Source organism: Panthera onca, chromosome A3 (assembly GCF_046562875.1).
Source record: "Panthera onca isolate mPanOnc1 chromosome A3, mPanOnc1 haplotype 2, whole genome shotgun sequence".
Taxonomy (NCBI): Eukaryota; Metazoa; Chordata; class Mammalia; order Carnivora; family Felidae; genus Panthera; species Panthera onca.
The window spans coordinates 60,217,956-60,230,913 of NC_138341.1; positions in this window are offsets into that span (position 1 = coordinate 60,217,956).

Consider the following 12,958-nt stretch of genomic DNA (forward strand, 5'->3'; position numbering starts at 1 on the left):
AAAGCTGCTATAAACATATGTGTACAGGTTTTGGTTTGAACATATGTCTTCATTTCTCTGGGATAAATGCCCAGGATTGCAATTGCTGGGTTGTTTGGTAGTTGTATGTTTAGGTTTTTAAGAAATTACTAAACTGATTCCCAGAGTGTCTGCATCATTTTGCATTCTCTCCAGTAACATGAGTGATCCAGTTTCTATGAGTGAAGACCAAGTTGGGGAAAGGAGACCCAGTCCTCTCTTCTCTGCTTGCCTGCTATGAAGCTTTTGCAACAAGAGGCTATGGGAAAGGGGTGAGAAAACTGGCAGCTTAACCCTCCTGGGGTTAAACTGTGATCCCAGACTGAGAGATGCTGGGGAGGAGCCTCTGTCTTCTTGGCTGCACTCGTAAGGAGTATAATGCCTGAGGTAGAACTCCCAAAACCTGAAGCTGGGAGAAGGGGTAAAGGAGCTTGCCCAAGTTTCAAATGCCATAGCTTTTTCCCGTTCTTACTGAGACTTAGTAGATTTTCTTGAATGAATGTTTCTTCATTTGCAGTATGCCCTTAGGACAATTTCCAGAGACTTTAATTTTTACATTATTGTTTGCTGGGGAGAAGATCTGCTGAGCTCCTTTCTCTGCCATTCTGGAAGCCCCAACCCCCTCAAGCTTGATTCTTGATATGACCAAGAATCTAATAGAGGGAAAAATCCCCAGCCTGCCAAAAAACTCTCAATCCCTTGAACAGCGGACCATCCCAGATCCTCCAGTGGCAGATGACACTGGATGTGCTGTGGCTTCTCTGCAGCGTCAGCACCCTAGTAGGCTGGCTGAGGTGCAATGCCCAGACAACTGCTGGCTGGTCTGCTTTGACTAGGGAAATAGATCTTTTTTTTCCCCTAAGGGAGACTGGATGTGTTAGGTAATGTAGAATGGATTCATGAGAGAAGGCTGAAACCAGTACTTGAATTTTAAACCCCAAATACTGTCAATTCCAGAAGCATATTGCCTTGATGAACTCAGCTGAGTGGCTTATTAAGCTGGGCACTGACAGAAGTCAGTAGGTCAGGCTAAAGAAGTAAGGCAAGGACAAGCTTTTCTGTTTGTTTAAATGGGTAATACAGTAACATGGTTCACAGAATGGTATATAGTAGGAAGTCTCCCCGCCATTCCTGCCCCTCTACCACCCAGTTCTCTTCTCCCAACAGGCAGATATTTTATAAAAGCAACGATATAAATACATCTTATTTTCCTTAGAAGGGCTTGGGTTTGAATCCTAGTTTTGTTGCTCTCAAAACCAGCTGTGTTATTGGGGATAAGTCACCTCACTTCTTTGAGCCTCAGATTCTTCACCTGAAAAATGGAAATAATAGTACACACTTCACAAGGTTAGGGTGAGCATTAAGTAAGATTGTGTCTAATGGCGTGTTTTGTTTTTGCTTTTGCTTATAAGAAGGATACACACCTGTGTGGAGCCCAATGCAGGGCTTGGGGCTTGAATTCACAACGCTCAGATCAAGACTTGAGCTGAGATCAAAAGTCAGATGCCTAACCAAGTAAGCCACCCAGAAGCCCCTAATGGTGCTTTCTAAAAGTGCTATCCCAACCAGCTGTTCTAATGGGAGCAGCAACCATGTACCAATAGTGAGGTAGAGATTGGCTGTACTCAGTAGGTACTGTGGGACCAGGAATTGACGGTGCTGGGGAAGTACCTGAAGCTGACAGGGAAGAGAGAATATGGGCCACAGGGAAACTCCAATGTGGCTAAAGTAGGCATACGACAGGGTGTGACTGATCTGCACCCTGCACCAACAAATAACCTAATAAAACCGGACAAAACATTTGAACAGATACTTCACCAGAGAACATATATAAATGACAAATGAACATGTGAAAAGATGCTGAACATCCTCAGTCATTAGGGAAATGCAAATTAAAACCTATAATGAGATACCATGACACATGCACTGAAATGGCTATAATCGAAAAACTAACAACACCAAGCGTTGATGAAAATGTGGAGAATGGAAACTCTCATATGTTGCTAATGGGAATGGAAAGTGTTTCCACCACTTTGGAAAAGTTTGGCAGTCTCTTATAGAAGAATTAAGCATCCCATTCCTCAAGGTATTTACCCAAGAATAGTGAAAATGTGTGTTCACACAAAAAATCCATATGCAAATATTTATAGTGGCTTTATTCATAATTGCCTGAAACTGCAAACAATCAAATGTCTTTCCACTGATAAATAGATAAGCATTGTGGTAGATCCTTACAATGGGATACTACATAGCAATAAAATGGTACAAATTACTGATGACATGGAAAAACATGGATGGATCTCAGATGTATTATATTAGGCATCGTGGGCTCCATTGTGTCTCACCCTCAAAAAATATTAAGTCCTAACCACTAAACACCCCAAATCATGAACTTATTAAAAAACAGGGTCATTACAGGTATAATTAGTTAAGATGAGGTCATACTAGAATAGGGTGAGCCCTTACTCCAATTGGCTGGTGTCCTTATAAGAGACACACAGGGAGAATGCATGCAAAGACAGAGCCAACACGTGGGGAGAATACCATGGGATGATAGAGGCAGAGACTGGAGTTATGCAGCTGCAAGATATGCAATGCCAAGGATTGCTGGTGATGCCAGAAGCTAACACAAAGGCATGTGCAGATTCTTCCCCAAAGCCATCCAGAGAGCATGGCCCTTCCGACACCTTGATTCTGGACTTCTAGTAACCAGAACTGTGAGATAATAAATTTCTGTTGTTCTAAGCCACCTAGTTTGTGGTACGTTGTTACAGCAAATGTACAAAACTATTGTACTAAGTTAAAGAAGCAGACTCACAGGCATTTATATGACATTCTAGAAAAGGCAAAAACTATAGGGATGGAGAATGGATCAGTGGTGCCAAGGGTTGGGGCTGGGATGAGGGGATGACTATAAATAGGTAAGGGAGAATTTTGAGGGCGATAGAAATATTCTAGATCTTGATTATGATGGTAATTACATGATTAAATGTGTTTGTCAAAATTCATAAAACTTTATAGTATATAAATTTTTAAAATTTGAATTTACCCTATGTAAATCATACTTCAGTAAACCTGGCCCCCCCCCATCCATAAACCATAAATAGACAAAAAACATCATACAGTGACCATTTGACTTTCCATCCAGATTCAGTGGTTATTAATATTTGACCCTATTTATCTATATATGTATTTTATTTTTGCTGAATCATTTGAAAATAAGTTGCAGACATCATGGCACTTCATCCCTAAAAATTTTATCACACATCTCTTAAGAATAAGGACATTTTTGTATATATATCTAAAAAAAGTAACAATAATTCCAAAGTGTCATCTAATATACGCTCCATATTTTAACTTCTTCAATTGTACTCAAAATGTCTTTTGCAATTGCCTTTTTCTAACCAGGATCCAATCAAGGATTATATAATACATCTGGATATTATGTCTCTTCAATCTCTTAATCTAGAATAGTCCTCCCATCTTTTTCTTTTGATTGCTTTTTGTCTAGGCCAGTAGTCTTGCAGAATATTCTATAATTTCTGGATTTGTCTGACTGCTTCTTCACAGTGTTGCCAAATTTTCTTCTCTTTATTTCCTGCAAACTAGAAGTTATGTCTGGAGACTTGGCTAGATTCAGGTTAAACACTTTTGGCAAGAAGAGTTCACTGGTGACAGAGATCTATTTTCCCATCTTCTTGGCCTCCATGTAGACCTATCTTCCTGTCTTTCTCTCTCATGCCATAAAGGACTTGTGTACTTGTGCAACAAAATTTTATGGAGGGGGGCACCTGGGTGGCTCAGTCGGTTAAGCGGCAGACTTCAGCTCAGGTCATGATCTCGCGGTCTGTGAGTTCGAGCCCCGCGTTGGGCTCTGTGCTGACAGCTCAGAGCCTGGAGCCTGTTTCAGATTCTGTGTCTCCCTCTCTCTGACCCTCCCGTGTTCATGCTCTGTCTCTCTCTGTCTCAAAAATAAGTAAACGTTAAAAAAAAATTGTTAAAAAAAAAAAAATTTTTATGGAGGAACCAGTATCAACTAGATACTGGGGCCATAAACCTCAGTAAGACAGTTCCTGCCCTAAAGGAAATAAATGAATGAAACAGCACCCTTTCTCATCTAATAAATATTTACTAACTGCTACAAGAAGCCAGGTACCATGCTAGGTGCCAGGGGTACAACAGTAAGCAAATGCAAATATGGTTCCTTGCCTCCTAGGGATTTATAGTCCAGTAAGTGAGACAGACATCCATGAAAAAAAAAAAAAAAAATCCAGAAATAACTTGTGATAGAGAATTCCAAGCAGGTTCCATGCTGTCAGTGCAGCATGGGGGCTTGAGCCCACCAACTGTGAGACCATGACCATGACCGAAGCCAAACTCAAAAGTCGGATGCTTAACTGACTGAGCCACCCAGGTGCCCCTGGGGACAGAGGAATTTTAAATCACATTGCCTTGAATTAAAAAACCCTAAGCAGAGAATTTCAGAATTACAGCCAGACCAAGCCAGTGGTCTGTGCTGTTATCCAAAAAGAACTGTGGATCCTGCAAGAAAAGACGGCTGGTTAAAGCCTTTGATTTTATTCTACTTTCCTGAATATTCAGGTTAGACCAAAGGGCTCAAATTTGTGCTGTTCCTAATAATTATGATATTAAAAAATTACTTTTTCCTTAAGCCACACGACTAACAGGTAGCAGAGTCACAACTCAATCCAAAATCGCTGGTGCCAAAACACTCATATTTGAATATCACATCACAACGCTCCCAGTAATAATGACAATGTACCTACCAAGGTGAAGGTAAGGGAAAGGGGCTTTTTGTAATGTAAGTCAAAAGAAGGGACAGATGCTCTTTTAGCATGACAAGGACACAGGAGTGATGCCAGCAGGAGGTTAATTGGCCCAGTATGAATGATCTGGTTGTTTTTCGATGCTTAAACAGGAGGCCGGACTAAAGTGGCCAGAAATTCCCACCCCCCACCTCCTTACCCTCCATCAGGAACAAAAAAGACTGTGCTTTTAAGAAATGAAAAGCAGTTGGGATCTTTGGGAAAAGGACTATGAGAAAGGGGAATATAAGAGAGAAGGCAGGAAGGAGATGTTGGGAGGAGGTCTGCTAACCAGAGTTTGGCCCTATAATTGCCATGGCCAATAAGACCCCTTACTCATGGTTGTACAGAAGTCACTCAAATCTCTGTCATGCCGTGCACTCTGTTTTGATTAGACTATGATACATGAGCCTGAATAAAAAGGTTCACTCACCACGTTCCATGATTCTATGTATTCTCGACAGCCAACCGGAAGATAGTTTTGTTAGGAACTGTTCCACGATGGGCTTCCAATAACTTCTATTATTGTCAGGCACTGTGCTAAGTGCTTTAGATACATTCATTGATCTCTAATCCTCTCAACAGCCACCAGAAGAGGTCACTGGGACTTAACTACTCACCTAATAAAACTATCAAACCAGGAAATTTTTAGTCGGGCCTGTCTGACTTAGGCACAGCTAAACTAGCCTAGATCAGTGCTTCTCAAACTATCTGTGAAGGAGCACTTTTTATTTTTATTTATTTATTAATTTAAATATAATTTATTGTCAAATTGGTTTCCATACTACACTACCCAGTGCTCATCCCAACAAGAGAAACACTTTTTAAATTTCAATCTATCACAGCTTGAAAATTTTGGAAGATACATAATTTTGTAAAATGTAAAATGAAAAGATAGGCACAATACAAGCCCAAAGTTACTTACAATTAACAGACATACTCTGTGAAATTGCTGTAAATGTTTCTAAACACCTATTCTGAATGTCTGTCTTCAGAGTGAATCTTGTCATGGAATGGCATTAGAACAGAGTAGCAGTTCTGGTCATGAGGGCACATCAGAATCATTCCTGAACTTTTGCCAAATACATGTGCCTGCCTTCTACCCAGACTCTGATTCAGCAGGTTTGACATGTTTAATAGACACTTCCCAGAGGATTGTGATGTCCATCCCTGGTTAAGAACTACTGCTATTCTAACATACTGCCACAGCTACTGTTTCCAGCTGGGTACAAATTAAAAGAACCAAGATCCTTTTTCAGAATTACTAAAACCAGTACTGGGCATTGTGGTGGGGAAAAGGAGGAAGGGTAAGAATGCTAGGGAAATTGAGAAATTCAAGAGTTGCCCTCCCTAATATCTACATTACCAGCTGGTACTATTTTAATATCCTTTCAACTTAAAACTTTTGATGTCTGGTTCAAGTATGAAAACGCTCTGAGCAGCAAATGAGAAGCAGTCAAAATTGCGTTTTGCAGATAACCATTCCCATCTAAGGTAACACCTCTATGTTGTTTCCTCCTACCTGCACAGCAATGCCTTTGTAAAAACGGACTATCTCCTGCATCTTGCATTTGAGAGATTCTGAGAACTGTCGGGCCCAGAGAAAAATTGTGAGTTCTTAGTTTACCCTAGAGGATAGCAAGCTGGTGACACAGTCCGTTGTTTTTAGGGAGAAACAGCCTGTGAGAAAAGCACTCCATCTTTTCATTTCAGGGCCAACAGTGAAAAGTAGATGAGGGATGAGGCCTCGTAAGAAGACTCACAAGAGACATTCAGTGAGAATAGGAAGTGGTAGTGTGTGTATGCCCCCAAGAAAAAAGTCTAGTGAGTTACGTGACCCCCAGAGAAGTGAGGATTGATAAGATGCTTGTGAAAAAAAATGACAAATACAATTTTTTGAGCCAAATAAGCTTTTTTTCATAGTACTTACTTTTTATTAGTATTACTGATATGTGTGTGTTCAACTGACCCTATCACAATGTTAAACAAGTATACCCAGAGTTTGATGTACACAATCAAAACTCTGGTGTACTTTTCCTCTCTAAGTTCCAGTCCTTGATGGGTATATTCATATATCAGGTGCTGGAAAAAATTTGGAAATATTCCTCTAATTTCATTATCTAGAATAGATTGAAAACTTGATGGATAATATGTTTCCAGACTACATCAAAGTTTCCTATAGATCAGTAAGAAAAAGACAAACAGCTCAAAAGAAAAACAAGCAAAGGATATGGACCATTTCACAGACGAAGAAATAAAAACAGCAAAGAAAATATGCTCAACCTCACTCATGACCGAGTAATGCAAGGCAAAATGAGATACTGCTTTTGACTCATTATACTGGCAAGAAGTGTGTTAATATTGAGATACTTTTATATGGATGCTTTCATACGCTCTTTGCAAAAGTGTAAATTGGTTGGGCTACTTTGGAGGGCTATTTACCAATATCTCTTTGCATATCCTGAGTTTGAGGGATTCTGGGAACTGTGCTAGACTCAGCTCACACTGGCTTGCAAGCATTGATTATACATATCTCTTCCCAATTCCAAGTTTACTAATGTCACATTAGTAGTTTGAAATCAGCCAGGGCAGGGAGAACTCCCACAATGGAAAAAGGGCAAATGCTACAAATCAGCCCTTATCCCCCTTTTTAGAAGACTGGTTGGTAAACAGTTATCACACTCCACAGCCTATTTGCCAGTGTCTAGAATCTATAAAGCACATAACCCATGATACAGTAATTCCTGTTTTCTAAGGTATCTTTGCACCTGTATAAAAAGGCATGTGCAAAGCTTTTCACTACAGTATTTGGGCTTCAAAGGATGGAAGGTTCTGGTGAGACCTGTTTACACAATTTTTTTTGAATGTCCCAGTGCCCAAATCAATGCCTCCCTGGAGTCTCAAGGGGCTGGTGGGGAAGATGCTGGCAGCTGACTCTAGTAAAGCTCTATCCTGATCAGATAAGGGAAATTCAGATGAGATTTCTTTCAGCATCTTCTGTAGCTAATGTGTTTCCACTTTGAAGTTCTCTTTATACCAGTTTGGTAGATTGATGATCTCTGCAGTACTAATTGGTCAGTCTCAAGACATGTTGTTGAGGGTAAAAGCAATTTGCAGGACAATCCACACGGTGTGATTGTACTTATGTCACAGAAATATATGAAACAATATTGTAAATATAGGCATATATGTAAGTAGGTAAAAATCATTAAAAAACTGGAAGGAGATACACTCAAAGTGACCACAGAGGTTACTACTGGGGAAGGGGAGGAAACAAGAATAGACAGTACAGGTCATAGAGGACTTTAGCTTTAATTTGTAAGGTTTAAATGCTTCTCAAGCACAATATATCCATCTATTATTCGTAAAAAGTTAAAACCAAAACAAAACAACTCCTTGAAGTCCATAAGCTGCCATCCAAAAATCCAAGATCAGCGTTCTCAGTTCCTGGAATGGGAGGCACTCTCTTCCTCCTGGAATTGTCCCTCCTTTAGTGGCCCAGGCCTCTTGGGCAGCCGTATACTTTCCCCGCCTGGGCACTCAGGTAATAGTATCAGGCCTGATTAAGACCCTTAGTGGGCTCTGAAAAGCACTGAGAAGATTATGCTCCACCTCCCTTCTCTACATTTATAATGAAAAATAAAAATACTATGAAAGTAAAGAAATCCTATAGTGTCCTGATTTTTCCTAGGACTATGGTGATGCTTCTGATATTTGAAAAATTTTAAATCTCTCAAAAATTCCTGGCTTAGCTGGGAGCATGTGCTTCATTCTGAGCAGCTGGGTGATTTAGCACCTGGCAACAAAAGGATGAGAAATGGAACAAATCACCAGCAATCTCCAGTTGTCCTCCAAGATAAGATAAAAAAAATGGAAAGAAAGGACAAAAGTTTAATCACTACTTGTCTCCTCAAACCAGCTCCTTACATGCACACAGTTAATTGGTCAAACTTCCAGGTGCAAAACTAGGTGTGGCATTTGATATACAAAGGATGGGCCTTCTGTGATTACACTGCAACCACTTCTCTCCTGGGGTTCCCACAAGGCAACAGTGACTTGCTGGGTCTTGCCCCTCCAGCATTGGCTCCTGGGCTGCTTGCCCACTGGGTCTGTAAGTTGATCCTCCTGGGTTCAGGTCCCCAGTGAAGATCTCCAGCTCTTCAGGGATCTTCAGAATCAAATTCCCTTGGCGTTTTATTCAACTGGTCCTTGGTGTACAGGGAGAGGGAAGGGGACTATTTGTTAAGCTTTCACATTATCCTTCTCCATTTACTAAAAGTACACGCATAAGCATCAATGAAGAGAAGGATCAGCGATTGAGTGAGTCTGATAGCTTTCCCACTTAGATGCCCCTGGATCTGGCCTATCTGGTTAATTGGTTGTTATTATTTACTATTTACTTTATTTATTTACTTCCTGATACTGGGGGAAAAGATTTTTCCCTAAATTCTCTGTAGACCATATGTGAAGTGCTGGTACACTAACAGGCAAATGGTTGTTTCTGTAGTTTAATGGATCATACAGTAACTTATGAAGTGATTTGCTTTCTTTCAGCTCAGAGGGGATCCAAAGACAGGTACTTTCTTGATGTATGAGGTCCCCTCTGTGACCAAATGACTTGACACCTCTCCTCTATCCCCTGGCCTGGCCAGCCAAACCAAATCAGACTGGGGCACCAGGAGAGAACAAAATGTTACATGGCTCCTCTGCCTTCTTGTGTCATTCTTTGGCTGATACTGGTTAAAGCAAATATAAACCCTTTGGACAAATTTCAGTTTTGTAGTGAGTAACAACCGTTGCCCCCTTTAAGTCTTCCACAACTAAACTCTACTTTGAGGGAAAGAGCAGGTGAGGATTTTTTTAAAGAACCCCCACCCCTTCCTACAAACTGATTGAGGGACATGAACACGAACCTTGTGGTCTAATAGGACAAAGGTTCTTTTTTATGTTGCAGGGGAGCAAATTTTGCCACTCCCAAAGTAGATCTCTTTGGCATATAGATTATTTTAGGCTGATTTTTTTTTTTAAGGAAAAAGAAGGCTCAGGAAGAAACTTTGACTTTTTGCCTAACTGCCTAAAACAATTTAGACAGAGGACCTCCTCTGGAGAGTTATCACCACAGATAAGCACAGCATAATATGATCAACTATGGGTGGTGGACAGGGATGAACTTGGAGAAGTCTGTTTATTAAAATTCCTGTGTCCTGTTTCTGTATGTTTCTTTACCAAACATATTTGCTTTTTCATCTTCCTGTGAATTGTTTTCCTTCCCTTTGAAGTCCCAGACCCCCTCCTGCTTTCTCCTTAGCTCTAGGCACCATATAAACCTCAATTGCCTGACTGCCTGAGGGCCTCATATTCCTATGAAGCCCCTGTATGTAAGTAATTAAATTTGATTTTCTCTTGTTAATCCGTCTCAAATCAATTTAATTCTTAGACCAGCCAAAAGAATCTTGAAGGGTAGAGAAAAAATTTTCCTTCCCAGCATCTGAAGTAGTTCATAGGATAAAATTTTAACTGACTTGATATCGCTTACCCTGGGACTGCTGTAGCTCAAATATCCTGGGACTGCTGACAAAAAGCTGGCAGATTATAAGAATTCTTACTATATCCTATATCTCTACCTGCAAGGTCTAATGAAAGTTGAGAGAGATGAGAGGACTTTTCTTTATCTAAATTTGTATTAGCAGGAGAAAATGTCTGTGAAACTAGTTCACTGGGTATAGAAACTTTGGTAAAAATATGTTATGAGTACTCTTTTTTAAGTTTATTTTTTTACTTTTTAAAAATGTTTGAGAGAGAGAGAGAGAGAGAGAGAGAGAGAGAGAGTGTGTGTGTGTGTGTGCACCTGTACATGTGCACGAGTGGGAGAGGGGCAGAGAGAGGGAGAGAATCCTAAACTCCCTAAGGTGGGGCTCGCCGGGCTCAATCTCATGAGCCATGAGACCATGACCTGAGTTGAAATCAAGAGTCAGAAGCTCAACTGACTGAGCTACCCAGGCACCCCTGTTACAAGTACTCTTGTTTTCTATTGATCCTTTTCCTCCCAGAGATGGTCATTGTTTACTTTTGCCTGTCTTCTGTGTCATTGGTAATAAGGTACGGAAAACCATTAGGTCTGGTTTTGGCTTTCCTCTCATCTTGTTCTGTCTTGAAAGCTTAGCTTTATAACCAATGAAAATATTCTCTTTGGTCTCTGCCAACTGAAGGATGCATATACCAGCATGAATCTGGCAGGCAGCCCAACAGGCTGTGGCTCCAACAGTCAGCATTCTCTTTGTCCAACTGTGCCAGTTCTCATAGGAATTTGTCAGAAGGGGTTCCAGTCCATAAGGGGCCTTTGTCATCTCAACCTTCCTTGTCACTAATTTAGCCTGAAAGAAATGTGGGTTGTACCCCATCTGTGGCTAGATCTTTCTTAGGCTAACTTTGGGAGTGAACCTTCTGGATTTTGTGAGGGCGCATCCCCTTTGGGGATGCCTTTTTCATCCATAGTTAAGCCTTAAAAAGTCTTATTGGTTTAAGTGATTATTGAGATTAAGATGAGATCCTACTTGTCAATGGCCAGATGATAGATCCTCTAAGGCTCTATCTGAAAGAAAAAAATTCTTTTTTAGAGAGCTCTCATTATCTTATTGGTATAACGGCTAGCCTTAGGGACTCCCTCAGTAAGAAGGAAGAACAGAAATTAGACTTAGAACAAAACTCAAAGTCCACTCAGACCCCTTCCTATTTGCCTTCAGTCATTTGCATATACTGTAAAAAAAATCAGGACATTAGAAATACAATTGTCCTTCACATAAGAAAAAAAAAATGAAAACAACTGTCCTTATCTTACAAATCCTTGCAAAACTAAAAATATGCAACGCTAGAGGCAATCCAAAGTCCACCGATTATCCCCCCCCCCCCCCCCCGGCCTTTTTTTTAACCAATCCTAAAACCGCCTCTATTTATCTCAAAAAACTCACAAATTATTGGCCTTAGAAAACCAAAGTCCTTCTTGGAGGAACTTGCATTCTTTCTCTGTCCCTTGAAGATATAAATCTTACCATGTCTTTGAAATATAAACACCCCAGGAGGCATCTAAAACAACGCCCATGCTCGCCTAAGACTAAAGGAAAAAAAAGAAAAGAAAGAAAATGAGGCCTTTTACAAACACAAACTGCAAAAAGGGCCAAAATTCTAGACTACAGCCTCTTTAAGATTACTCCAGGGACAAATACAAATCTTAAAAGTCTTCTCCAGAAATAATAAGAAACCTTAAGCCATCTGAGCAAGTAAACTTAAATTATTCTGTTACTTACAACATAGTGAGTTTTATATTGTTTTAAAAACAGAAGCGGGGCGCCTGGGTGGCGCAGTCGGTTAAGCGTCCGACTTCAGCCAGGTCACGATCTCGCGGTCCGTGAGTTCGAGCCCCGCGTCAGGCTCTGGGCTGATGGCTCGGAGCCTGGAGCCTGTTTCCGATTCTGTGTCTCCCTCTCTCTCTGCCCCTCCCCCGTTCATGCCCTGTCTCTCTCTGTCCCAAAAATAAATACAAAACGTTGAAAAAAAAAAAAAATTAAAAAATAAAAAAACAGAAGCTATAAGATCTCTGTATTTGTCTATACATATATCTATGTCCGTGTGTTATAGATACGGTATTTTTCTACCTCCAGTGGTATTGCCAAAATTAATATGAAAAAAGAGTTCATTTAATTAGCTTAAAGAAAAGGGCTTATATAACTTTAGCATTTACAAAAATTCTCAAAAATAAGATAAAAATTTAATCCAAATGCATTTCAGGTTCACATGATATGGGAAAATATTTGGTATTAAAATTAATTTAAAGTTGTTGGTTTAATTAAAATAGACATGTCTTAAAGCTATCAAGATTGAATATAATGCAGACACACAACTTTTTATTCTACCTGGGTTTCTCAGCCAAATAAGTTCATGTTATCTCTAACTTCAAATGGTGGCTGATTTTGTCTAATATGTCCTGAAATTTTCATAATTGTTGAGAGCAAATGATTTAGATGGGTGTACATGAGATAAGAGTTTTTTTGCTAAACTTTTTAGCAAAAATTGTTTTATGGGGGGGCGCCTGGCTGACTCCATCAATAGTGCATACA